Source organism: Ambystoma mexicanum, unplaced genomic scaffold (assembly GCF_040938575.1).
Source record: "Ambystoma mexicanum isolate Mex_15411 unplaced genomic scaffold, UKY_AmexF1_1 Mex_scaf20, whole genome shotgun sequence".
Lineage (NCBI taxonomy): Eukaryota > Metazoa > Chordata > Amphibia > Caudata > Ambystomatidae > Ambystoma > Ambystoma mexicanum.
Window position 1 is genome coordinate 936,846 of NW_027182434.1, and position 27,005 is coordinate 963,850.

Sequence of the window (27,005 nt, forward strand, 5' to 3'; positions counted from 1 at the left end):
GGAACGGCGCTCCCTGCTGCTTTGTGAAGGCTTGCTGCAAGAGCCTTCGAAACCCAGGAGCTCTTGCGTTGAGCTGTGACGCGTCCTGGGAAGACCTCCCGTTGCAGCGGAATGAGCCCCACTTCCAGGGCGTGCTGGTAGCAAATTTCCCACAGCCCACAGGGAGCAAACGATCCCAGGTGTGATGTATCACCAGGAGAGGCTGAGATGAGAGTAGGGGTTCACGCGTGTGCCCGGACCGAGGTTAATGATGGGATTAGAGCTAGGGTTAGATGCAGGGAAAGAGTGAGAGTTATAATTAGGGATAAAGCTAACAGGTGATCATTACTCGTCATGTAACATGATACAAAGGGTCAGAAGAGGAACTGATTCAGGGTTACAATTTGGACTTCGCAGACAACAGGAGCACTAAATGGTGCTCAGGGGGACTCAATAAAGTGGACCGGCCGCCTAATGTAAGCAATTGTGCACAAATATTGTACGATGACTAGCGTTGCCGGTGCTTTTTTCTTAAAGAGTCAGTTCTTGGCACCCATTCCCTACTTGACTCAGCCTAATCTTCAAGAATATTTGTCAAGAACTAAAAAAAATCCAGAAACGGTTTAACCTCCCCGTCGGGGAATTGAACCCCGGTCTCCCGCGTGACAGGCGGGGATACTGACCACTATACTAACGAGGAGACGTGAGGGCATGAAATGAACAGCTGCTGATGTCTGCACAGCATCCAGCGACCACCTAGCTGGCCTAGGGGGGTCTCATTTTCCCCCGTCAAACGGCTTGCCCGATCTAAGGCTAATTTCTTTCTTTTTATCGGCACCAGGCTTAAAACTCAGTTTAAGGCGATAGTTCCGGGCTATGTTTGACTCCAGAGTTGAATCTGTCATCCCGCATTTCCTCAGCAAATCAAGCTACCCATCTCAAGTCTCATGAGCTGAGGACGGCAAAGTCCCTGTGGGCTTAGGACAGTCAAAGAAACCCCTGGGCTGCATGCTAAGCCCGTTTTCGGCTTCACTTTCCGAATCCTGCCCTAGCTTGCGATTAGTTTTTTTCTCACTTCTTGCCCCCATCTCCCACCTTGCCTCATGGTCTCCCCTCCTCTGCGCACCTGACAGTTTGCCTGCCCTTCCACTGCCTGTCTCCAGACTTTACAAGGAGAAAAGGCAAAGCACTAAAGCGGGCCGGGCAACGGGTCAAGTTCCGCTTTCGGCGACTAGCAGGGAGGTAGCGTGGCCGAGCGGTCTAAGGAGCTGGATTAAGGCTCCAGTCTCTTCGGAGGCGTGGGTTCAAATCCCACCGCTGCCACTTTTCCTGGCCTTGCATTTTAAAGAAGAACGTAACGTTGACCTCTTCCTTCATTAGTGCCACCTCTGTCGCAATGAGCAAGCGGATGGTATGCCACACCCTGCAGGAAAAAGGTTTCGCTTCTGACGTCTTGCTTTTCTGGACATCCAGTCTCAAGTTTCCCATCTGGAACGGCGCTCCCTGCTGCTTTGTGAAGGCTTGCTGCAAGAGCCTTCGAAACCCAGGAGCTCTTGCGTTGAGCTGTGACGCGTCCTGGGAAGACCTCCCGTTGCAGCGGAATGAGCCCCACTTCCAGGGCGTGCTGGTAGCAAATTTCCCACAGCCCACAGGGAGCAAACGATCCCAGGTGTGATGTATCACCAGGAGAGGCTGAGATGAGAGTAGGGGTTCACGCGTGTGCCCGGACCGAGGTTAATGATGGGATTAGAGCTAGGGTTAGATGCAGGGAAAGAGTGAGAGTTATAATTAGGGATAAAGCTAACAGGTGATCATTACTCGTCATGTAACATGATACAAAGGGTCAGAAGAGGAACTGATTCAGGGTTACAATTTGGACTTCGCAGACAACAGGAGCACTAAATGGTGCTGAGGGGGACTCAATAAAGTGGACCGGCCGCCTAATGTAAGCAATTGTGCACAAATATTGTACGATGACTAGCGTTGCCGGTGCTTTTTTCTTAAAGAGTCAGTTCTTGGCACCCATTCCCTACTTGACTCAGCCTAATCTTCAAGAATATTTGTCAAGAACTAAAAAAAATCCAGAAAAGGTTTAACCTCCCCGTCGGGGAATTGAACCCCGGTCTGGCGGGGATACTGACCACTATACTAACGAGGAGACGTGAGGGCATGAAATGAACAGCTGCTGATGTCTGCACAGCATCCAGCGACCACCTAGCTGGCCTAGGGGGTCTCATTTTCCCCCGTCAAACGGCTTGCCCGATCTAAGGCTAATTTCTTTCTTTTTATCGGCACCAGGCTTAAAACTCAGTTTAAGGCGATAGTTCCGGGCTATGTTTGACTCCAGAGTTGAATCTGTCATCCCGCATTTCCTCAGCAAATCAAGCTACCCATCTCAAGTCTCATGAGCTGAGGACGGCAAAGTCCCTGTGGGCTTAGGACAGTCAAAGAAACCCCTGGGCTGCATGCTAAGCCCCTTTTCGGCTTCACTTTCCGAATCCTGCCCTAGCTTGCGATTAGTTTTTTTCTCACTTCTTGCCCCCATCTCCCACCTTGCCTCATGGTCTCCCCTCCTCTGCGCACCTGACAGTTTGCCTGCCCTTCCACTGCCTGTCTCCAGACTTTCCAAGGAGAAAAGGCAAAGCACTAAAGCGGGCCGGGCAACGGGTCAAGTTCCGCTTTCGGCGACTAGCAGGGAGGTAGCGTGGCCGAGCGGTCTAAGGCGCTGGATTAAGGCTCCAGTCTCTTCGGAGGCGTGGGTTCAAATCCCACCGCTGCCACTTTTCCTGGCCTTGCATTTTAAAGAAGAACGTAACGTTGACCTCTTCCTTCATTAGTGCCACCTCTGTCGCAATGAGCAAGCGGATGGTATGCCACACCCTGCAGGAAAAAGGTTTCGCTTCTGACGTCTTGCTTTTCTGGACATCCAGTCTCAAGTTTCCCATCTGGAACGGCGCTCCCTGCTGCTTTGTGAAGGCTTGCTGCAAGAGCCTTCGAAACCCAGGAGCTCTTGCGTTGAGCTGTGACGCGTCCTGGGAAGACCTCCCGTTGCAGCGGAATGAGCCCCACTTCCAGGGCGTGCTGGTAGCAAATTTCCCACAGCCCACAGGGAGCAAACGATCCCAGGTGTGATGTATCACCAGGAGAGGCTGAGATGAGAGTAGGGGTTCACGCGTGTGCCCGGACCGAGGTTAATGATGGGATTAGAGCTAGGGTTAGATGCAGGGAAAGAGTGAGAGTTATAATTAGGGATAAAGCTAACAGGTGATCATTACTCGTCATGTAACATGATACAAAGGGTCAGAAGAGGAACTGATTCAGGGTTACAATTTGGACTTCGCAGACAACAGGAGCACTAAATGGTGCTGAGGGGGACTCAATAAAGTGGACCGGCCGCCTAATGTAAGCAATTGTGCACAAATATTGTACGATGACTAGCGTTGCCGGTGCTTTTTTCTTAAAGAGTCAGTTCTTGGCACCCATTCCCTACTTGACTCAGCCTAATCTTCAAGAATATTTGTCAAGAACTAAAAAAAATCCAGAAACGGTTTAACCTCCCCGTCGGGGACGGTCTCCCGCGTGACAGGCGGGGATACTGACCACTATACTAACGAGGAGACGTGAGGGCATGAAATGAACAGCTGCTGATGTCTGCACAGCATCCAGCGACCACCTAGCTGGCCTAGGGGGGTCTCATTTTCCCCCGTCAAACGGCTTGCCCGATCTAAGGCTAATTTCTTTCTTTTTATCGGCACCAGGCTTAAAACTCAGTTTAAGGCGATAGTTCCGGGCTATGTTTGACTCCAGAGTTGAATCTGTCATCCCGCATTTCCTCAGCAAATCAAGCTACCCATCTCAAGTCTCATGAGCTGAGGACGGCAAAGTCCCTGTGGGCTTAGGACAGTCAAAGAAACCCCTGGGCTGCATGCTAAGCCCCTTTTCGGCTTCACTTTCCGAATCCTGCCCTAGCTTGCGATTAGTTTTTTTCTCACTTCTTGCCCCCATCTCCCACCTTGCCTCATGGTCTCCCCTCCTCTGCGCACCTGACAGTTTGCCTGCCCTTCCACTGCCTGTCTCCAGACTTTCCAAGGAGAAAAGGCAAAGCACTAAAGCGGGCCGGGCAACGGGTCAAGTTCCGCTTTCGGCGACTAGCAGGGAGGTAGCGTGGCCGAGCGGTCTAAGGCGCTGGATTAAGGCTCCAGTCTCTTCGGAGGCGTGGGTTCAAATCCCACCGCTGCCACTTTTCCTGGCCTTGCATTTTAAAGAAGAACGTAACGTTGACCTCTTCCTTCATTAGTGCCACCTCTGTCGCAATGAGCAAGCGGATGGTATGCCACACCCTGCAGGAAAAAGGTTTCGCTTCTGACGTCTTGCTTTTCTGGACATCCAGTCTCAAGTTTCCCATCTGGAACGGCGCTCCCTGCTGCTTTGTGAAGGCTTGCTGCAAGAGCCTTCGAAACCCAGGAGCTCTTGCGTTGAGCTGTGACGCGTCCTGGGAAGACCTCCCGTTGCAGCGGAATGAGCCCCACTTCCAGGGCGTGCTGGTAGCAAATTTCCCACAGCCCACAGGGAGCAAACGATCCCAGGTGTGATGTATCACCAGGAGAGGCTGAGATGAGAGTAGGGGTTCACGCGTGTGCCCGGACCGAGGTTAATGATGGGATTAGAGCTAGGGTTAGATGCAGGGAAAGAGTGAGAGTTATAATTAGGGATAAAGCTAACAGGTGATCATTACTCGTCATGTAACATGATACAAAGGGTCAGAAGAGGAACTGATTCAGGGTTACAATTTGGACTTCGCAGACAACAGGAGCACTAAATGGTGCTCAGGGGGACTCAATAAAGTGGACCGGCCGCCTAATGTAAGCAATTGTGCACAAATATTGTACGATGACTAGCGTTGCCGGTGCTTTTTTCTTAAAGAGTCAGTTCTTGGCACCCATTCCCTACTTGACTCAGCCTAATCTTCAAGAATATTTGTCAAGAACTAAAAAAAATCCAGAAACGGTTTAACCTCCCCGTCGGGGAATTGAACCCCGGTCTCCCGCGTGACAGGCGGGGATACTGACCACTATACTAACGAGGAGACGTGAGGGCATGAAATGAACAGCTGCTGATGTCTGCACAGCATCCAGCGACCACCTAGCTGGCCTAGGGGGGTCTCATTTTCCCCCGTCAAACGGCTTGCCCGATCTAAGGCTAATTTCTTTCTTTTTATCGGCACCAGGCTTAAAACTCAGTTTAAGGCGATAGTTCCGGGCTATGTTTGACTCCAGAGTTGAATCTGTCATCCCGCATTTCCTCAGCAAATCAAGCTACCCATCTCAAGTCTCATGAGCTGAGGACGGCAAAGTCCCTGTGGGCTTAGGACAGTCAAAGAAACCCCTGGGCTGCATGCTAAGCCCCTTTTCGGCTTCACTTTCCGAATCCTGCCCTAGCTTGCGATTAGTTTTTTTCTCACTTCTTGCCCCCATCTCCCACCTTGCCTCATGGTCTCCCCTCCTCTGCGCACCTGACAGTTTGCCTGCCCTTCCACTGCCTGTCTCCAGACTTTCCAAGGAGAAAAGGCAAAGCACTAAAGCGGGCCGGGCAACGGGTCAAGTTCCGCTTTCGGCGACTAGCAGGGAGGTAGCGTGGCCGAGCGGTCTAAGGCGCTGGATTAAGGCTCCAGTCTCTTCGGAGGCGTGGGTTCAAATCCCACCGCTGCCACTTTTCCTGGCCTTGCATTTTAAAGAAGAACGTAACGTTGACCTCTTCCTTCATTAGTGCCACCTCTGTCGCAATGAGCAAGCGGATGGTATGCCACACCCTGCAGGAAAAAGGTTTCGCTTCTGACGTCTTGCTTTTCTGGACATCCAGTCTCAAGTTTCCCATCTGGAACGGCGCTCCCTGCTGCTTTGTGAAGGCTTGCTGCAAGAGCCTTCGAAACCCAGGAGCTCTTGCGTTGAGCTGTGACGCGTCCTGGGAAGACCTCCCGTTGCAGCGGAATGAGCCCCACTTCCAGGGCGTGCTGGTAGCAAATTTCCCACAGCCCACAGGGAGCAAACGATCCCAGGTGTGATGTATCACCAGGAGAGGCTGAGATGAGAGTAGGGGTTCACGCGTGTGCCCGGACCGAGGTTAATGATGGGATTAGAGCTAGGGTTAGATGCAGGGAAAGAGTGAGAGTTATAATTAGGGATAAAGCTAACAGGTGATCATTACTCGTCATGTAACATGATACAAAGGGTCAGAAGAGGAACTGATTCAGGGTTACAATTTGGACTTCGCAGACAACAGGAGCACTAAATGGTGCTGAGGGGGACTCAATAAAGTGGACCGGCCGCCTAATGTAAGCAATTGTGCACAAATATTGTACGATGACTAGCGTTGCCGGTGCTTTTTTCTTAAAGAGTCAGTTCTTGGCACCCATTCCCTACTTGACTCAGCCTAATCTTCAAGAATATTTGTCAAGAACTAAAAAAAATCCAGAAACGGTTTAACCTCCCCGTCGGGGAATTGAACCCCGGTCTCCCGCGTGACAGGCGGGGATACTGACCACTATACTAACGAGGAGACGTGAGGGCATGAAATGAACAGCTGCTGATGTCTGCACAGCATCCAGCGACCACCTAGCTGGCCTAGGGGGGTCTCATTTTCCCCCGTCAAACGGCTTGCCCGATCTAAGGCTAATTTCTTTCTTTTTATCGGCACCAGGCTTAAAACTCAGTTTAAGGCGATAGTTCCGGGCTATGTTTGACTCCAGAGTTGAATCTGTCATCCCGCATTTCCTCAGCAAATCAAGCTACCCATCTCAAGTCTCATGAGCTGAGGACGGCAAAGTCCCTGTGGGCTTAGGACAGTCAAAGAAACCCCTGGGCTGCATGCTAAGCCCCTTTTCGGCTTCACTTTCCGAATCCTGCCCTAGCTTGCGATTAGTTTTTTTCTCACTTCTTGCCCCCATCTCCCACCTTGCCTCATGGTCTCCCCTCCTCTGCGCACCTGACAGTTTGCCTGCCCTTCCACTGCCTGTCTCCAGACTTTCCAAGGAGAAAAGGCAAAGCACTAAAGCGGGCCGGGCAACGGGTCAAGTTCCGCTTTCGGCGACTAGCAGGGAGGTAGCGTGGCCGAGCGGTCTAAGGCGCTGGATTAAGGCTCCAGTCTCTTCGGAGGCGTGGGTTCAAATCCCACCGCTGCCACTTTTCCTGGCCTTGCATTTTAAAGAAGAACGTAACGTTGACCTCTTCCTTCATTAGTGCCACCTCTGTCGCAATGAGCAAGCGGATGGTATGCCACACCCTGCAGGAAAAAGGTTTCGCTTCTGACGTCTTGCTTTTCTGGACATCCAGTCTCAAGTTTCCCATCTGGAACGGCGCTCCCTGCTGCTTTGTGAAGGCTTGCTGCAAGAGCCTTCGAAACCCAGGAGCTCTTGCGTTGAGCTGTGACGCGTCCTGGGAAGACCTCCCGTTGCAGCGGAATGAGCCCCACTTCCAGGGCGTGCTGGTAGCAAATTTCCCACAGCCCACAGGGAGCAAACGATCCCAGGTGTGATGTATCACCAGGAGAGGCTGAGATGAGAGTAGGGGTTCACGCGTGTGCCCGGACCGAGGTTAATGATGGGATTAGAGCTAGGGTTAGATGCAGGGAAAGAGTGAGAGTTATAATTAGGGATAAAGCTAACAGGTGATCATTACTCGTCATGTAACATGATACAAAGGGTCAGAAGAGGAACTGATTCAGGGTTACAATTTGGACTTCGCAGACAACAGGAGCACTAAATGGTGCTGAGGGGGACTCAATAAAGTGGACCGGCCGCCTAATGTAAGCAATTGTGCACAAATATTGTACGATGACTAGCGTTGCCGGTGCTTTTTTCTTAAAGAGTCAGTTCTTGGCACCCATTCCCTACTTGACTCAGCCTAATCTTCAAGAATATTTGTCAAGAACTAAAAAAAATCCAGAAAAGGTTTAACCTCCCCGTCGGGGAATTGAACCCCGGTCTGGCGGGGATACTGACCACTATACTAACGAGGAGACGTGAGGGCATGAAATGAACAGCTGCTGATGTCTGCACAGCATCCAGCGACCACCTAGCTGGCCTAGGGGGTCTCATTTTCCCCCGTCAAACGGCTTGCCCGATCTAAGGCTAATTTCTTTCTTTTTATCGGCACCAGGCTTAAAACTCAGTTTAAGGCGATAGTTCCGGGCTATGTTTGACTCCAGAGTTGAATCTGTCATCCCGCATTTCCTCAGCAAATCAAGCTACCCATCTCAAGTCTCATGAGCTGAGGACGGCAAAGTCCCTGTGGGCTTAGGACAGTCAAAGAAACCCCTGGGCTGCATGCTAAGCCCCTTTTCGGCTTCACTTTCCGAATCCTGCCCTAGCTTGCGATTAGTTTTTTTCTCACTTCTTGCCCCCATCTCCCACCTTGCCTCATGGTCTCCCCTCCTCTGCGCACCTGACAGTTTGCCTGCCCTTCCACTGCCTGTCTCCAGACTTTCCAAGGAGAAAAGGCAAAGCACTAAAGCGGGCCGGGCAACGGGTCAAGTTCCGCTTTCGGCGACTAGCAGGGAGGTAGCGTGGCCGAGCGGTCTAAGGCGCTGGATTAAGGCTCCAGTCTCTTCGGAGGCGTGGGTTCAAATCCCACCGCTGCCACTTTTCCTGGCCTTGCATTTTAAAGAAGAACGTAACGTTGACCTCTTCCTTCATTAGTGCCACCTCTGTCGCAATGAGCAAGCGGATGGTATGCCACACCCTGCAGGAAAAAGGTTTCGCTTCTGACGTCTTGCTTTTCTGGACATCCAGTCTCAAGTTTCCCATCTGGAACGGCGCTCCCTGCTGCTTTGTGAAGGCTTGCTGCAAGAGCCTTCGAAACCCAGGAGCTCTTGCGTTGAGCTGTGACGCGTCCTGGGAAGACCTCCCGTTGCAGCGGAATGAGCCCCACTTCCAGGGCGTGCTGGTAGCAAATTTCCCACAGCCCACAGGGAGCAAACGATCCCAGGTGTGATGTATCACCAGGAGAGGCTGAGATGAGAGTAGGGGTTCACGCGTGTGCCCGGACCGAGGTTAATGATGGGATTAGAGCTAGGGTTAGATGCAGGGAAAGAGTGAGAGTTATAATTAGGGATAAAGCTAACAGGTGATCATTACTCGTCATGTAACATGATACAAAGGGTCAGAAGAGGAACTGATTCAGGGTTACAATTTGGACTTCGCAGACAACAGGAGCACTAAATGGTGCTGAGGGGGACTCAATAAAGTGGACCGGCCGCCTAATGTAAGCAATTGTGCACAAATATTGTACGATGACTAGCGTTGCCGGTGCTTTTTTCTTAAAGAGTCAGTTCTTGGCACCCATTCCCTACTTGACTCAGCCTAATCTTCAAGAATATTTGTCAAGAACTAAAAAAAATCCAGAAACGGTTTAACCTCCCCGTCGGGGACGGTCTCCCGCGTGACAGGCGGGGATACTGACCACTATACTAACGAGGAGACGTGAGGGCATGAAATGAACAGCTGCTGATGTCTGCACAGCATCCAGCGACCACCTAGCTGGCCTAGGGGGGTCTCATTTTCCCCCGTCAAACGGCTTGCCCGATCTAAGGCTAATTTCTTTCTTTTTATCGGCACCAGGCTTAAAACTCAGTTTAAGGCGATAGTTCCGGGCTATGTTTGACTCCAGAGTTGAATCTGTCATCCCGCATTTCCTCAGCAAATCAAGCTACCCATCTCAAGTCTCATGAGCTGAGGACGGCAAAGTCCCTGTGGGCTTAGGACAGTCAAAGAAACCCCTGGGCTGCATGCTAAGCCCCTTTTCGGCTTCACTTTCCGAATCCTGCCCTAGCTTGCGATTAGTTTTTTTCTCACTTCTTGCCCCCATCTCCCACCTTGCCTCATGGTCTCCCCTCCTCTGCGCACCTGACAGTTTGCCTGCCCTTCCACTGCCTGTCTCCAGACTTTCCAAGGAGAAAAGGCAAAGCACTAAAGCGGGCCGGGCAACGGGTCAAGTTCCGCTTTCGGCGACTAGCAGGGAGGTAGCGTGGCCGAGCGGTCTAAGGCGCTGGATTAAGGCTCCAGTCTCTTCGGAGGCGTGGGTTCAAATCCCACCGCTGCCACTTTTCCTGGCCTTGCATTTTAAAGAAGAACGTAACGTTGACCTCTTCCTTCATTAGTGCCACCTCTGTCGCAATGAGCAAGCGGATGGTATGCCACACCCTGCAGGAAAAAGGTTTCGCTTCTGACGTCTTGCTTTTCTGGACATCCAGTCTCAAGTTTCCCATCTGGAACGGCGCTCCCTGCTGCTTTGTGAAGGCTTGCTGCAAGAGCCTTCGAAACCCAGGAGCTCTTGCGTTGAGCTGTGACGCGTCCTGGGAAGACCTCCCGTTGCAGCGGAATGAGCCCCACTTCCAGGGCGTGCTGGTAGCAAATTTCCCACAGCCCACAGGGAGCAAACGATCCCAGGTGTGATGTATCACCAGGAGAGGCTGAGATGAGAGTAGGGGTTCACGCGTGTGCCCGGACCGAGGTTAATGATGGGATTAGAGCTAGGGTTAGATGCAGGGAAAGAGTGAGAGTTATAATTAGGGATAAAGCTAACAGGTGATCATTACTCGTCATGTAACATGATACAAAGGGTCAGAAGAGGAACTGATTCAGGGTTACAATTTGGACTTCGCAGACAACAGGAGCACTAAATGGTGCTCAGGGGGACTCAATAAAGTGGACCGGCCGCCTAATGTAAGCAATTGTGCACAAATATTGTACGATGACTAGCGTTGCCGGTGCTTTTTTCTTAAAGAGTCAGTTCTTGGCACCCATTCCCTACTTGACTCAGCCTAATCTTCAAGAATATTTGTCAAGAACTAAAAAAAATCCAGAAACGGTTTAACCTCCCCGTCGGGGAATTGAACCCCGGTCTCCCGCGTGACAGGCGGGGATACTGACCACTATACTAACGAGGAGACGTGAGGGCATGAAATGAACAGCTGCTGATGTCTGCACAGCATCCAGCGACCACCTAGCTGGCCTAGGGGGGTCTCATTTTCCCCCGTCAAACGGCTTGCCCGATCTAAGGCTAATTTCTTTCTTTTTATCGGCACCAGGCTTAAAACTCAGTTTAAGGCGATAGTTCCGGGCTATGTTTGACTCCAGAGTTGAATCTGTCATCCCGCATTTCCTCAGCAAATCAAGCTACCCATCTCAAGTCTCATGAGCTGAGGACGGCAAAGTCCCTGTGGGCTTAGGACAGTCAAAGAAACCCCTGGGCTGCATGCTAAGCCCCTTTTCGGCTTCACTTTCCGAATCCTGCCCTAGCTTGCGATTAGTTTTTTTCTCACTTCTTGCCCCCATCTCCCACCTTGCCTCATGGTCTCCCCTCCTCTGCGCACCTGACAGTTTGCCTGCCCTTCCACTGCCTGTCTCCAGACTTTCCAAGGAGAAAAGGCAAAGCACTAAAGCGGGCCGGGCAACGGGTCAAGTTCCGCTTTCGGCGACTAGCAGGGAGGTAGCGTGGCCGAGCGGTCTAAGGCGCTGGATTAAGGCTCCAGTCTCTTCGGAGGCGTGGGTTCAAATCCCACCGCTGCCACTTTTCCTGGCCTTGCATTTTAAAGAAGAACGTAACGTTGACCTCTTCCTTCATTAGTGCCACCTCTGTCGCAATGAGCAAGCGGATGGTATGCCACACCCTGCAGGAAAAAGGTTTCGCTTCTGACGTCTTGCTTTTCTGGACATCCAGTCTCAAGTTTCCCATCTGGAACGGCGCTCCCTGCTGCTTTGTGAAGGCTTGCTGCAAGAGCCTTCGAAACCCAGGAGCTCTTGCGTTGAGCTGTGACGCGTCCTGGGAAGACCTCCCGTTGCAGCGGAATGAGCCCCACTTCCAGGGCGTGCTGGTAGCAAATTTCCCACAGCCCACAGGGAGCAAACGATCCCAGGTGTGATGTATCACCAGGAGAGGCTGAGATGAGAGTAGGGGTTCACGCGTGTGCCCGGACCGAGGTTAATGATGGGATTAGAGCTAGGGTTAGATGCAGGGAAAGAGTGAGAGTTATAATTAGGGATAAAGCTAACAGGTGATCATTACTCGTCATGTAACATGATACAAAGGGTCAGAAGAGGAACTGATTCAGGGTTACAATTTGGACTTCGCAGACAACAGGAGCACTAAATGGTGCTGAGGGGGACTCAATAAAGTGGACCGGCCGCCTAATGTAAGCAATTGTGCACAAATATTGTACGATGACTAGCGTTGCCGGTGCTTTTTTCTTAAAGAGTCAGTTCTTGGCACCCATTCCCTACTTGACTCAGCCTAATCTTCAAGAATATTTGTCAAGAACTAAAAAAAATCCAGAAACGGTTTAACCTCCCCGTCGGGGAATTGAACCCCGGTCTCCCGCGTGACAGGCGGGGATACTGACCACTATACTAACGAGGAGACGTGAGGGCATGAAATGAACAGCTGCTGATGTCTGCACAGCATCCAGCGACCACCTAGCTGGCCTAGGGGGGTCTCATTTTCCCCCGTCAAACGGCTTGCCCGATCTAAGGCTAATTTCTTTCTTTTTATCGGCACCAGGCTTAAAACTCAGTTTAAGGCGATAGTTCCGGGCTATGTTTGACTCCAGAGTTGAATCTGTCATCCCGCATTTCCTCAGCAAATCAAGCTACCCATCTCAAGTCTCATGAGCTGAGGACGGCAAAGTCCCTGTGGGCTTAGGACAGTCAAAGAAACCCCTGGGCTGCATGCTAAGCCCCTTTTCGGCTTCACTTTCCGAATCCTGCCCTAGCTTGCGATTAGTTTTTTTCTCACTTCTTGCCCCCATCTCCCACCTTGCCTCATGGTCTCCCCTCCTCTGCGCACCTGACAGTTTGCCTGCCCTTCCACTGCCTGTCTCCAGACTTTCCAAGGAGAAAAGGCAAAGCACTAAAGCGGGCCGGGCAACGGGTCAAGTTCCGCTTTCGGCGACTAGCAGGGAGGTAGCGTGGCCGAGCGGTCTAAGGCGCTGGATTAAGGCTCCAGTCTCTTCGGAGGCGTGGGTTCAAATCCCACCGCTGCCACTTTTCCTGGCCTTGCATTTTAAAGAAGAACGTAACGTTGACCTCTTCCTTCATTAGTGCCACCTCTGTCGCAATGAGCAAGCGGATGGTATGCCACACCCTGCAGGAAAAAGGTTTCGCTTCTGACGTCTTGCTTTTCTGGACATCCAGTCTCAAGTTTCCCATCTGGAACGGCGCTCCCTGCTGCTTTGTGAAGGCTTGCTGCAAGAGCCTTCGAAACCCAGGAGCTCTTGCGTTGAGCTGTGACGCGTCCTGGGAAGACCTCCCGTTGCAGCGGAATGAGCCCCACTTCCAGGGCGTGCTGGTAGCAAATTTCCCACAGCCCACAGGGAGCAAACGATCCCAGGTGTGATGTATCACCAGGAGAGGCTGAGATGAGAGTAGGGGTTCACGCGTGTGCCCGGACCGAGGTTAATGATGGGATTAGAGCTAGGGTTAGATGCAGGGAAAGAGTGAGAGTTATAATTAGGGATAAAGCTAACAGGTGATCATTACTCGTCATGTAACATGATACAAAGGGTCAGAAGAGGAACTGATTCAGGGTTACAATTTGGACTTCGCAGACAACAGGAGCACTAAATGGTGCTGAGGGGGACTCAATAAAGTGGACCGGCCGCCTAATGTAAGCAATTGTGCACAAATATTGTACGATGACTAGCGTTGCCGGTGCTTTTTTCTTAAAGAGTCAGTTCTTGGCACCCATTCCCTACTTGACTCAGCCTAATCTTCAAGAATATTTGTCAAGAACTAAAAAAAATCCAGAAAAGGTTTAACCTCCCCGTCGGGGAATTGAACCCCGGTCTCCCGCGTGACAGGCGGGGATACTGACCACTATACTAACGAGGAGACGTGAGGGCATGAAATGAACAGCTGCTGATGTCTGCACAGCATCCAGCGACCACCTAGCTGGCCTAGGGGGTCTCATTTTCCCCCGTCAAACGGCTTGCCCGATCTAAGGCTAATTTCTTTCTTTTTATCGGCACCAGGCTTAAAACTCAGTTTAAGGCGATAGTTCCGGGCTATGTTTGACTCCAGAGTTGAATCTGTCATCCCGCATTTCCTCAGCAAATCAAGCTACCCATCTCAAGTCTCATGAGCTGAGGACGGCAAAGTCCCTGTGGGCTTAGGACAGTCAAAGAAACCCCTGGGCTGCATGCTAAGCCCCTTTTCGGCTTCACTTTCCGAATCCTGCCCTAGCTTGCGATTAGTTTTTTTCTCACTTCTTGCCCCCATCTCCCACCTTGCCTCATGGTCTCCCCTCCTCTGCGCACCTGACAGTTTGCCTGCCCTTCCACTGCCTGTCTCCAGACTTTCCAAGGAGAAAAGGCAAAGCACTAAAGCGGGCCGGGCAACGGGTCAAGTTCCGCTTTCGGCGACTAGCAGGGAGGTAGCGTGGCCGAGCGGTCTAAGGCGCTGGATGAAGGCTCCAGTCTCTTCGGAGGCGTGGGTTCAAATCCCACCGCTGCCACTTTTCATGGCCTTGCATTTTAAAGAAGAACGTAACGTTGACCTCTTCCTTCATTAGTGCCACCTCTGTCGCAATGAGCAAGCGGATGGTATGCCACACCCTGCAGGAAAAAGGTTTCGCTTCTGACGTCTTGCTTTTCTGGACATCCAGTCTCAAGTTTCCCATCTGGAACGGCGCTCCCTGCTGCTTTGTGAAGGCCTGCTGCAAGAGCCTTCGAAACCCAGGAGCTCTTGCGTTGAGCTGTGACGCGTCCTGGGAAGACCTCCCGTTGCAGCGGAATGAGCCCCACTTCCAGGGCGTGCTGGTAGCAAATTTCCCACAGCCCACAGGGAGCAAACGATCCCAGGTGTGATGTATCACCAGGAGAGGCTGAGATGAGAGTAGGGGTTCACGCGTGTGCCCGGACCGAGGTTAATGATGGGATTAGAGCTAGGGTTAGATGCAGGGAAAGAGTGAGAGTTATAATTAGGGATAAAGCTAACAGGTGATCATTACTCGTCATGTAACATGATACAAAGGGTCAGAAGAGGAACTGATTCAGGGTTACAATTTGGACTTCGCAGACAACAGGAGCACTAAATGGTGCTCAGGGGGACTCAATAAAGTGGACCGGCCGCCTAATGTAAGCAATTGTGCACAAATATTGTACGATGACTAGCGTTGCCGGTGCTTTTTTCTTAAAGAGTCAGTTCTTGGCACCCATTCCCTACTTGACTCAGCCTAATCTTCAAGAATATTTGTCAAGAACTAAAAAAAATCCAGAAACGGTTTAACCTCCCCGTCGGGGAATTGGGGATACTGACCACTATACTAACGAGGAGACGTGAGGGCATGAAATGAACAGCTGCTGATGTCTGCACAGCATCCAGCGACCACCTAGCTGGCCTAGGGGGGTCTCATTTTCCCCCGTCAAACGGCTTGCCCGATCTAAGGCTAATTTCTTTCTTTTTATCGGCACCAGGCTTAAAACTCAGTTTAAGGCGATAGTTCCGGGCTATGTTTGACTCCAGAGTTGAATCTGTCATCCCGCATTTCCTCAGCAAATCAAGCTACCCATCTCAAGTCTCATGAGCTGAGGACGGCAAAGTCCCTGTGGGCTTAGGACAGTCAAAGAAACCCCTGGGCTGCATGCTAAGCCCCTTTTCGGCTTCACTTTCCGAATCCTGCCCTAGCTTGCGATTAGTTTTTTTCTCACTTCTTGCCCCCATCTCCCACCTTGCCTCATGGTCTCCCCTCCTCTGCGCACCTGACAGTTTGCCTGCCCTTCCACTGCCTGTCTCCAGACTTTCCAAGGAGAAAAGGCAAAGCACTAAAGCGGGCCGGGCAACGGGTCAAGTTCCGCTTTCGGCGACTAGCAGGGAGGTAGCGTGGCCGAGCGGTCTAAGGCGCTGGATTAAGGCTCCAGTCTCTTCGGAGGCGTGGGTTCAAATCCCACCGCTGCCACTTTTCCTGGCCTTGCATTTTAAAGAAGAACGTAACGTTGACCTCTTCCTTCATTAGTGCCACCTCTGTCGCAATGAGCAAGCGGATGGTATGCCACACCCTGCAGGAAAAAGGTTTCGCTTCTGACGTCTTGCTTTTCTGGACATCCAGTCTCAAGTTTCCCATCTGGAACGGCGCTCCCTGCTGCTTTGTGAAGGCTTGCTGCAAGAGCCTTCGAAACCCAGGAGCTCTTGCGTTGAGCTGTGACGCGTCCTGGGAAGACCTCCCGTTGCAGCGGAATGAGCCCCACTTCCAGGGCGTGCTGGTAGCAAATTTCCCACAGCCCACAGGGAGCAAACGATCCCAGGTGTGATGTATCACCAGGAGAGGCTGAGATGAGAGTAGGGGTTCACGCGTGTGCCCGGACCGAGGTTAATGATGGGATTAGAGCTAGGGTTAGATGCAGGGAAAGAGTGAGAGTTATAATTAGGGATAAAGCTAACAGGTGATCATTACTCGTCATGTAACATGATACAAAGGGTCAGAAGAGGAACTGATTCAGGGTTACAATTTGGACTTCGCAGACAACAGGAGCACTAAATGGTGCTGAGGGGGACTCAATAAAGTGGACCGGCCGCCTAATGTAAGCAATTGTGCACAAATATTGTACGATGACTAGCGTTGCCGGTGCTTTTTTCTTAAAGAGTCAGTTCTTGGCACCCATTCCCTACTTGACTCAGCCTAATCTTCAAGAATATTTGTCAAGAACTAAAAAAAATCCAGAAACGGTTTAACCTCCCCGTCGGGGAATTGAACCCCGGTCTCCCGCGTGACAGGCGGGGATACTGACCACTATACTAACGAGGAGACGTGAGGGCATGAAATGAACAGCTGCTGATGTCTGCACAGCATCCAGCGACCACCTAGCTGGCCTAGGGGGGTCTCATTTTCCCCCGTCAAACGGCTTGCCCGATCTAAGGCTAATTTCTTTCTTTTTATCGGCACCAGGCTTAAAACTCAGTTTAAGGCGATAGTTCCGGGCTATGTTTGACTCCAGAGTTGAATCTGTCATCCCGCATTTCCTCAGCAAATCAAGCTACCCATCTCAAGTCTCATGAGCTGAGGACGGCAAAGTCCCTGTGGGCTTAGGACAGTCAAAGAAACCCCTGGGCTGCATGCTAAGCCCCTTTTCGGCTTCACTTTCCGAATCCTGCCCTAGCTTGCGATTAGTTTTTTTCTCACTTCTTGCCCCCATCTCCCACCTTGCCTCATGGTCTCCCCTCCTCTGCGCACCTGACAGTTTGCCTGCCCTTCCACTGCCTGTCTCCAGACTTTCCAAGGAGAAAAGGCAAAGCACTAAAGCGGGCCGGGCAACGGGTCAAGTTCCGCTTTCGGCGACTAGCAGGGAGGTAGCGTGGCCGAGCGGTCTAAGGCGCTGGATTAAGGCTCCAGTCTCTTCGGAGGCGTGGGTTCAAATCCCACCGCTGCCACTTTTCCTGGCCTTGCATTTTAAAGAAGAACGTAACGTTGACCTCTTCCTTCATTAGTGCCACCTCTGTCGCAATGAGCAAGCGGATGGTATGCCACACCCTGCAGGAAAAAGGTTTCGCTTCTGACGTCTTGCTTTTCTGGACATCCAGTCTCAAGTTTCCCATCTGGAACGGCGCTCCCTGCTGCTTTGTGAAGGCTTGCTGCAAGAGCCTTCGAAACCCAGGAGCTCTTGCGTTGAGCTGTGACGCGTCCTGGGAAGACCTCCCGTTGCAGCGGAATGAGCCCCACTTCCAGGGCGTGCTGGTAGCAAATTTCCCACAGCCCACAGGGAGCAAACGATCCCAGGTGTGATGTATCACCAGGAGAGGCTGAGATGAGAGTAGGGGTTCACGCGTGTGCCCGGACCGAGGTTAATGATGGGATTAGAGCTAGGGTTAGATGCAGGGAAAGAGTGAGAGTTATAATTAGGGATAAAGCTAACAGGTGATCATTACTCGTCATGTAACATGATACAAAGGGTCAGAAGAGGAACTGATTCAGGGTTACAATTTGGACTTCGCAGACAACAGGAGCACTAAATGGTGCTGAGGGGGACTCAATAAAGTGGACCGGCCGCCTAATGTAAGCAATTGTGCACAAATATTGTACGATGACTAGCGTTGCCGGTGCTTTTTTCTTAAAGAGTCAGTTCTTGGCACCCATTCCCTACTTGACTCAGCCTAATCTTCAAGAATATTTGTCAAGAACTAAAAAAAATCCAGAAAAGGTTTAACCTCCCCGTCGGGGAATTGAACCCCGGTCTGGCGGGGATACTGACCACTATACTAACGAGGAGACGTGAGGGCATGAAATGAACAGCTGCTGATGTCTGCACAGCATCCAGCGACCACCTAGCTGGCCTAGGGGGTCTCATTTTCCCCCGTCAAACGGCTTGCCCGATCTAAGGCTAATTTCTTTCTTTTTATCGGCACCAGGCTTAAAACTCAGTTTAAGGCGATAGTTCCGGGCTATGTTTGACTCCAGAGTTGAATCTGTCATCCCGCATTTCCTCAGCAAATCAAGCTACCCATCTCAAGTCTCATGAGCTGAGGACGGCAAAGTCCCTGTGGGCTTAGGACAGTCAAAGAAACCCCTGGGCTGCATGCTAAGCCCCTTTTCGGCTTCACTTTCCGAATCCTGCCCTAGCTTGCGATTAGTTTTTTTCTCACTTCTTGCCCCCATCTCCCACCTTGCCTCATGGTCTCCCCTCCTCTGCGCACCTGACAGTTTGCCTGCCCTTCCACTGCCTGTCTCCAGACTTTCCAAGGAGAAAAGGCAAAGCACTAACGCGGGCCGGGCAACGGGTCAAGTTCCGCTTTCGGCGACTAGCAGGGAGGTAGCGTGGCCGAGCGGTCTAAGGCGCTGGATTAAGGCTCCAGTCTCTTCGGAGGCGTGGGTTCAAATCCCACCGCTGCCACTTTTCCTGGCCTTGCATTTTAAAGAAGAACGTAACGTTGACCTCTTCCTTCATTAGTGCCACCTCTGTCGCAATGAGCAAGCGGATGGTATGCCACACCCTGCAGGAAAAAGGTTTCGCTTCTGACGTCTTGCTTTTCTGGACATCCAGTCTCAAGTTTCCCATCTGGAACGGCGCTCCCTGCTGCTTTGTGAAGGCTTGCTGCAAGAGCCTTCGAAACCCAGGAGCTCTTGCGTTGAGCTGTGACGCGTCCTGGGAAGACCTCCCGTTGCAGCGGAATGAGCCCCACTTCCAGGGCGTGCTGGTAGCAAATTTCCCACAGCCCACAGGGAGCAAACGATCCCAGGTGTGATGTATCACCAGGAGAGGCTGAGATGAGAGTAGGGGTTCACGCGTGTGCCCGGACCGAGGTTAATGATGGGATTAGAGCTAGGGTTAGATGCAGGGAAAGAGTGAGAGTTATAATTAGGGATAAAGCTAACAGGTGATCATTACTCGTCATGTAACATGATACAAAGGGTCAGAAGAGGAACTGATTCAGGGTTACAATTTGGACTTCGCAGACAACAGGAGCACTAAATGGTGCTGAGGGGGACTCAATAAAGTGGACCGGCCGCCTAATGTAAGCAATTGTGCACAAATATTGTACGATGACTAGCGTTGCCGGTGCTTTTTTCTTAAAGAGTCAGTTCTTGGCACCCATTCCCTACTTGACTCAGCCTAATCTTCAAGAATATTTGTCAAGAACTAAAAAAAATCCAGAAACGGTTTAACCTCCCCGTCGGGGACGGTCTCCCGCGTGACAGGCGGGGATACTGACCACTATACTAACGAGGAGACGTGAGGGCATGAAATGAACAGCTGCTGATGTCTGCACAGCATCCAGCGACCACCTAGCTGGCCTAGGGGGGTCTCATTTTCCCCCGTCAAACGGCTTGCCCGATCTAAGGCTAATTTCTTTCTTTTTATCGGCACCAGGCTTAAAACTCAGTTTAAGGCGATAGTTCCGGGCTATGTTTGACTCCAGAGTTGAATCTGTCATCCCGCATTTCCTCAGCAAATCAAGCTACCCATCTCAAGTCTCATGAGCTGAGGACGGCAAAGTCCCTGTGGGCTTAGGACAGTCAAAGAAACCCCTGGGCTGCATGCTAAGCCCCTTTTCGGCTTCACTTTCCGAATCCTGCCCTAGCTTGCGATTAGTTTTTTTCTCACTTCTTGCCCCCATCTCCCACCTTGCCTCATGGTCTCCCCTCCTCTGCGCACCTGACAGTTTGCCTGCCCTTCCACTGCCTGTCTCCAGACTTTCCAAGGAGAAAAGGCAAAGCACTAAAGCGGGCCGGGCAACGGGTCAAGTTCCGCTTTCGGCGACTAGCAGGGAGGTAGCGTGGCCGAGCGGTCTAAGGCGCTGGATTAAGGCTCCAGTCTCTTCGGAGGCGTGGGTTCAAATCCCACCGCTGCCACTTTTCCTGGCCTTGCATTTTAAAGAAGAACGTAACGTTGACCTCTTCCTTCATTAGTGCCACCTCTGTCGCAATGAGCAAGCGGATGGTATGCCACACCCTGCAGGAAAAAGGTTTCGCTTCTGACGTCTTGCTTTTCTGGACATCCAGTCTCAAGTTTCCCATCTGGAACGGCGCTCCCTGCTGCTTTGTGAAGGCTTGCTGCAAGAGCCTTCGAAACCCAGGAGCTCTTGCGTTGAGCTGTGACGCGTCCTGGGAAGACCTCCCGTTGCAGCGGAATGAGCCCCACTTCCAGGGCGTGCTGGTAGCAAATTTCCCACAGCCCACAGGGAGCAAACGATCCCAGGTGTGATGTATCACCAGGAGAGGCTGAGATGAGAGTAGGGGTTCACGCGTGTGCCCGGACCGAGGTTAATGATGGGATTAGAGCTAGGGTTAGATGCAGGGAAAGAGTGAGAGTTATAATTAGGGATAAAGCTAACAGGTGATCATTACTCGTCATGTAACATGATACAAAGGGTCAGAAGAGGAACTGATTCAGGGTTACAATTTGGACTTCGCAGACAACAGGAGCACTAAATGGTGCTCAGGGGGACTCAATAAAGTGGACCGGCCGCCTAATGTAAGCAATTGTGCACAAATATTGTACGATGACTAGCGTTGCCGGTGCTTTTTTCTTAAAGAGTCAGTTCTTGGCACCCATTCCCTACTTGACTCAGCCTAATCTTCAAGAATATTTGTCAAGAACTAAAAAAAATCCAGAAACGGTTTAACCTCCCCGTCGGGGAATTGAACCCCGGTCTCCCGCGTGACAGGCGGGGATACTGACCACTATACTAACGAGGAGACGTGAGGGCATGAAATGAACAGCTGCTGATGTCTGCACAGCATCCAGCGACCACCTAGCTGGCCTAGGGGGGTCTCATTTTCCCCCGTCAAACGGCTTGCCCGATCTAAGGCTAATTTCTTTCTTTTTATCGGCACCAGGCTTAAAACTCAGTTTAAGGCGATAGTTCCGGGCTATGTTTGACTCCAGAGTTGAATCTGTCATCCCGCATTTCCTCAGCAAATCAAGCTACCCATCTCAAGTCTCATGAGCTGAGGACGGCAAAGTCCCTGTGGGCTTAGGACAGTCAAAGAAACCCCTGGGCTGCATGCTAAGCCCCTTTTCGGCTTCACTTTCCGAATCCTGCCCTAGCTTGCGATTAGTTTTTTTCTCACTTCTTGCCCCCATCTCCCACCTTGCCTCATGGTCTCCCCTCCTCTGCGCACCTGACAGTTTGCCTGCCCTTCCACTGCCTGTCTCCAGACTTTCCAAGGAGAAAAGGCAAAGCACTAAAGCGGGCCGGGCAACGGGTCAAGTTCCGCTTTCGGCGACTAGCAGGGAGGTAGCGTGGCCGAGCGGTCTAAGGCGCTGGATTAAGGCTCCAGTCTCTTCGGAGGCGTGGGTTCAAATCCCACCGCTGCCACTTTTCCTGGCCTTGCATTTTAAAGAAGAACGTAACGTTGACCTCTTCCTTCATTAGTGCCACCTCTGTCGCAATGAGCAAGCGGATGGTATGCCACACCCTGCAGGAAAAAGGTTTCGCTTCTGACGTCTTGCTTTTCTGGACATCCAGTCTCAAGTTTCCCATCTGGAACGGCGCTCCCTGCTGCTTTGTGAAGGCTTGCTGCAAGAGCCTTCGAAACCCAGGAGCTCTTGCGTTGAGCTGTGACGCGTCCTGGGAAGACCTCCCGTTGCAGCGGAATGAGCCCCACTTCCAGGGCGTGCTGGTAGCAAATTTCCCACAGCCCACAGGGAGCAAACGATCCCAGGTGTGATGTATCACCAGGAGAGGCTGAGATGAGAGTAGGGGTTCACGCGTGTGCCCGGACCGAGGTTAATGATGGGATTAGAGCTAGGGTTAGATGCAGGGAAAGAGTGAGAGTTATAATTAGGGATAAAGCTAACAGGTGATCATTACTCGTCATGTAACATGATACAAAGGGTCAGAAGAGGAACTGATTCAGGGTTACAATTTGGACTTCGCAGACAACAGGAGCACTAAATGGTGCTGAGGGGGACTCAATAAAGTGGACCGGCCGCCTAATGTAAGCAATTGTGCACAAATATTGTACGATGACTAGCGTTGCCGGTGCTTTTTTCTTAAAGAGTCAGTTCTTGGCACCCATTCCCTACTTGACTCAGCCTAATCTTCAAGAATATTTGTCAAGAACTAAAAAAAATCCAGAAACGGTTTAACCTCCCCGTCGGGGAATTGAACCCCGGTCTCCCGCGTGACAGGCGGGGATACTGACCACTATACTAACGAGGAGACGTGAGGGCATGAAATGAACAGCTGCTGATGTCTGCACAGCATCCAGCGACCACCTAGCTGGCCTAGGGGGGTCTCATTTTCCCCCGTCAAACGGCTTGCCCGATCTAAGGCTAATTTCTTTCTTTTTATCGGCACCAGGCTTAAAACTCAGTTTAAGGCGATAGTTCCGGGCTATGTTTGACTCCAGAGTTGAATCTGTCATCCCGCATTTCCTCAGCAAATCAAGCTACCCATCTCAAGTCTCATGAGCTGAGGACGGCAAAGTCCCTGTGGGCTTAGGACAGTCAAAGAAACCCCTGGGCTGCATGCTAAGCCCCTTTTCGGCTTCACTTTCCGAATCCTGCCCTAGCTTGCGATTAGTTTTTTTCTCACTTCTTGCCCCCATCTCCCACCTTGCCTCATGGTCTCCCCTCCTCTGCGCACCTGACAGTTTGCCTGCCCTTCCACTGCCTGTCTCCAGACTTTCCAAGGAGAAAAGGCAAAGCACTAAAGCGGGCCGGGCAACGGGTCAAGTTCCGCTTTCGGCGACTAGCAGGGAGGTAGCGTGGCCGAGCGGTCTAAGGCGCTGGATTAAGGCTCCAGTCTCTTCGGAGGCGTGGGTTCAAATCCCACCGCTGCCACTTTTCCTGGCCTTGCATTTTAAAGAAGAACGTAACGTTGACCTCTTCCTTCATTAGTGCCACCTCTGTCGCAATGAGCAAGCGGATGGTATGCCACACCCTGCAGGAAAAAGGTTTCGCTTCTGACGTCTTGCTTTTCTGGACATCCAGTCTCAAGTTTCCCATCTGGAACGGCGCTCCCTGCTGCTTTGTGAAGGCTTGCTGCAAGAGCCTTCGAAACCCAGGAGCTCTTGCGTTGAGCTGTGACGCGTCCTGGGAAGACCTCCCGTTGCAGCGGAATGAGCCCCACTTCCAGGGCGTGCTGGTAGCAAATTTCCCACAGCCCACAGGGAGCAAACGATCCCAGGTGTGATGTATCACCAGGAGAGGCTGAGATGAGAGTAGGGGTTCACGCGTGTGCCCGGACCGAGGTTAATGATGGGATTAGAGCTAGGGTTAGATGCAGGGAAAGAGTGAGAGTTATAATTAGGGATAAAGCTAACAGGTGATCATTACTCGTCATGTAACATGATACAAAGGGTCAGAAGAGGAACTGATTCAGGGTTACAATTTGGACTTCGCAGACAACAGGAGCACTAAATGGTGCTGAGGGGGACTCAATAAAGTGGACCGGCCGCCTAATGTAAGCAATTGTGCACAAATATTGTACGATGACTAGCGTTGCCGGTGCTTTTTTCTTAAAGAGTCAGTTCTTGGCACCCATTCCCTACTTGACTCAGCCTAATCTTCAAGAATATTTGTCAAGAACTAAAAAAAATCCAGAAAAGGTTTAACCTCCCCGTCGGGGAATTGAACCCCGGTCTCCCGCGTGACAGGCGGGGATACTGACCACTATACTAACGAGGAGACGTGAGGGCATGAAATGAACAGCTGCTGATGTCTGCACAGCATCCAGCGACCACCTAGCTGGCCTAGGGGGTCTCATTTTCCCCCGTCAAACGGCTTGCCCGATCTAAGGCTAATTTCTTTCTTTTTATCGGCACCAGGCTTAAAACTCAGTTTAAGGCGATAGTTCCGGGCTATGTTTGACTCCAGAGTTGAATCTGTCATCCCGCATTTCCTCAGCAAATCAAGCTACCCATCTCAAGTCTCATGAGCTGAGGACGGCAAAGTCCCTGTGGGCTTAGGACAGTCAAAGAAACCCCTGGGCTGCATGCTAAGCCCCTTTTCGGCTTCACTTTCCGAATCCTGCCCTAGCTTGCGATTAGTTTTTTTCTCACTTCTTGCCCCCATCTCCCACCTTGCCTCATGGTCTCCCCTCCTCTGCGCACCTGACAGTTTGCCTGCCCTTCCACTGCCTGTCTCCAGACTTTCCAAGGAGAAAAGGCAAAGCACTAAAGCGGGCCGGGCAACGGGTCAAGTTCCGCTTTCGGCGACTAGCAGGGAGGTAGCGTGGCCGAGCGGTCTAAGGCGCTGGATGAAGGCTCCAGTCTCTTCGGAGGCGTGGGTTCAAATCCCACCGCTGCCACTTTTCATGGCCTTGCATTTTAAAGAAGAACGTAACGTTGACCTCTTCCTTCATTAGTGCCACCTCTGTCGCAATGAGCAAGCGGATGGTATGCCACACCCTGCAGGAAAAAGGTTTCGCTTCTGACGTCTTGCTTTTCTGGACATCCAGTCTCAAGTTTCCCATCTGGAACGGCGCTCCCTGCTGCTTTGTGAAGGCCTGCTGCAAGAGCCTTCGAAACCCAGGAGCTCTTGCGTTGAGCTGTGACGCGTCCTGGGAAGACCTCCCGTTGCAGCGGAATGAGCCCCACTTCCAGGGCGTGCTGGTAGCAAATTTCCCACAGCCCACAGGGAGCAAACGATCCCAGGTGTGATGTATCACCAGGAGAGGCTGAGATGAGAGTAGGGGTTCACGCGTGTGCCCGGACCGAGGTTAATGATGGGATTAGAGCTAGGGTTAGATGCAGGGAAAGAGTGAGAGTTATAATTAGGGATAAAGCTAACAGGTGATCATTACTCGTCATGTAACATGATACAAAGGGTCAGAAGAGGAACTGATTCAGGGTTACAATTTGGACTTCGCAGACAACAGGAGCACTAAATGGTGCTCAGGGGGACTCAATAAAGTGGACCGGCCGCCTAATGTAAGCAATTGTGCACAAATATTGTACGATGACTAGCGTTGCCGGTGCTTTTTTCTTAAAGAGTCAGTTCTTGGCACCCATTCCCTACTTGACTCAGCCTAATCTTCAAGAATATTTGTCAAGAACTAAAAAAAATCCAGAAACGGTTTAACCTCCCCGTCGGGGAATTGGGGATACTGACCACTATACTAACGAGGAGACGTGAGGGCATGAAATGAACAGCTGCTGATGTCTGCACAGCATCCAGCGACCACCTAGCTGGCCTAGGGGGGTCTCATTTTCCCCCGTCAAACGGCTTGCCCGATCTAAGGCTAATTTCTTTCTTTTTATCGGCACCAGGCTTAAAACTCAGTTTAAGGCGATAGTTCCGGGCTATGTTTGACTCCAGAGTTGAATCTGTCATCCCGCATTTCCTCAGCAAATCAAGCTACCCATCTCAAGTCTCATGAGCTGAGGACGGCAAAGTCCCTGTGGGCTTAGGACAGTCAAAGAAACCCCTGGGCTGCATGCTAAGCCCCTTTTCGGCTTCACTTTCCGAATCCTGCCCTAGCTTGCGATTAGTTTTTTTCTCACTTCTTGCCCCCATCTCCCACCTTGCCTCATGGTCTCCCCTCCTCTGCGCACCTGACAGTTTGCCTGCCCTTCCACTGCCTGTCTCCAGACTTTCCAAGGAGAAAAGGCAAAGCACTAAAGCGGGCCGGGCAACGGGTCAAGTTCCGCTTTCGGCGACTAGCAGGGAGGTAGCGTGGCCGAGCGGTCTAAGGCGCTGGATTAAGGCTCCAGTCTCTTCGGAGGCGTGGGTTCAAATCCCACCGCTGCCACTTTTCCTGGCCTTGCATTTTAAAGAAGAACGTAACGTTGACCTCTTCCTTCATTAGTGCCACCTCTGTCGCAATGAGCAAGCGGATGGTATGCCACACCCTGCAGGAAAAAGGTTTCGCTTCTGACGTCTTGCTTTTCTGGACATCCAGTCTCAAGTTTCCCATCTGGAACGGCGCTCCCTGCTGCTTTGTGAAGGCTTGCTGCAAGAGCCTTCGAAACCCAGGAGCTCTTGCGTTGAGCTGTGACGCGTCCTGGGAAGACCTCCCGTTGCAGCGGAATGAGCCCCACTTCCAGGGCGTGCTGGTAGCAAATTTCCCACAGCCCACAGGGAGCAAACGATCCCAGGTGTGATGTATCACCAGGAGAGGCTGAGATGAGAGTAGGGGTTCACGCGTGTGCCCGGACCGAGGTTAATGATGGGATTAGAGCTAGGGTTAGATGCAGGGAAAGAGTGAGAGTTATAATTAGGGATAAAGCTAACAGGTGATCATTACTCGTCATGTAACATGATACAAAGGGTCAGAAGAGGAACTGATTCAGGGTTACAATTTGGACTTCGCAGACAACAGGAGCACTAAATGGTGCTGAGGGGGACTCAATAAAGTGGACCGGCCGCCTAATGTAAGCAATTGTGCACAAATATTGTACGATGACTAGCGTTGCCGGTGCTTTTTTCTTAAAGAGTCAGTTCTTGGCACCCATTCCCTACTTGACTCAGCCTAATCTTCAAGAATATTTGTCAAGAACTAAAAAAAATCCAGAAACGGTTTAACCTCCCCGTCGGGGAATTGAACCCCGGTCTCCCGCGTGACAGGCGGGGATACTGACCACTATACTAACGAGGAG

At 51.5% G+C, this 27,005-nt stretch overlaps 11 non-coding genes across 11 annotated transcripts; all 11 read right to left on the reverse strand.

Moving 5' to 3' along the window:
* Positions 1-607: 607 nt before the first annotated feature.
* TRNAD-GUC (transfer RNA aspartic acid (anticodon GUC)) lies at positions 608-679 on the reverse strand. The gene has a single exon. It is a non-coding gene; the product is annotated as a tRNA-Asp (tRNA).
* Positions 680-4,993: 4,314 nt separating this feature from the next.
* TRNAD-GUC (transfer RNA aspartic acid (anticodon GUC)) lies at positions 4,994-5,065 on the reverse strand. Its single transcript has one exon. It is a non-coding gene; the product is annotated as a tRNA-Asp (tRNA).
* A 1,397-nt stretch (positions 5,066-6,462) lies between these two features.
* Positions 6,463-6,534, reverse strand: TRNAD-GUC (transfer RNA aspartic acid (anticodon GUC)). The gene has a single exon. It is a non-coding gene; the product is annotated as a tRNA-Asp (tRNA).
* A 4,314-nt stretch (positions 6,535-10,848) lies between these two features.
* Positions 10,849-10,920, reverse strand: TRNAD-GUC (transfer RNA aspartic acid (anticodon GUC)). Its single transcript has one exon. It is a non-coding gene; the product is annotated as a tRNA-Asp (tRNA).
* A 1,397-nt stretch (positions 10,921-12,317) lies between these two features.
* Positions 12,318-12,389, reverse strand: TRNAD-GUC (transfer RNA aspartic acid (anticodon GUC)). Its single transcript has one exon. It is a non-coding gene; the product is annotated as a tRNA-Asp (tRNA).
* Positions 12,390-13,786: 1,397 nt separating this feature from the next.
* On the reverse strand, positions 13,787-13,858 carry TRNAD-GUC (transfer RNA aspartic acid (anticodon GUC)). The gene has a single exon. It is a non-coding gene; the product is annotated as a tRNA-Asp (tRNA).
* A 2,839-nt stretch (positions 13,859-16,697) lies between these two features.
* TRNAD-GUC (transfer RNA aspartic acid (anticodon GUC)) lies at positions 16,698-16,769 on the reverse strand. Its single transcript has one exon. It is a non-coding gene; the product is annotated as a tRNA-Asp (tRNA).
* A 4,314-nt stretch (positions 16,770-21,083) lies between these two features.
* On the reverse strand, positions 21,084-21,155 carry TRNAD-GUC (transfer RNA aspartic acid (anticodon GUC)). The gene has a single exon. It is a non-coding gene; the product is annotated as a tRNA-Asp (tRNA).
* A 1,397-nt stretch (positions 21,156-22,552) lies between these two features.
* TRNAD-GUC (transfer RNA aspartic acid (anticodon GUC)) lies at positions 22,553-22,624 on the reverse strand. The gene has a single exon. It is a non-coding gene; the product is annotated as a tRNA-Asp (tRNA).
* Positions 22,625-24,021: 1,397 nt separating this feature from the next.
* TRNAD-GUC (transfer RNA aspartic acid (anticodon GUC)) lies at positions 24,022-24,093 on the reverse strand. The gene has a single exon. It is a non-coding gene; the product is annotated as a tRNA-Asp (tRNA).
* A 2,839-nt stretch (positions 24,094-26,932) lies between these two features.
* On the reverse strand, positions 26,933-27,004 carry TRNAD-GUC (transfer RNA aspartic acid (anticodon GUC)). Its single transcript has one exon. It is a non-coding gene; the product is annotated as a tRNA-Asp (tRNA).
* Position 27,005: the final 1 nt, after the last annotated feature.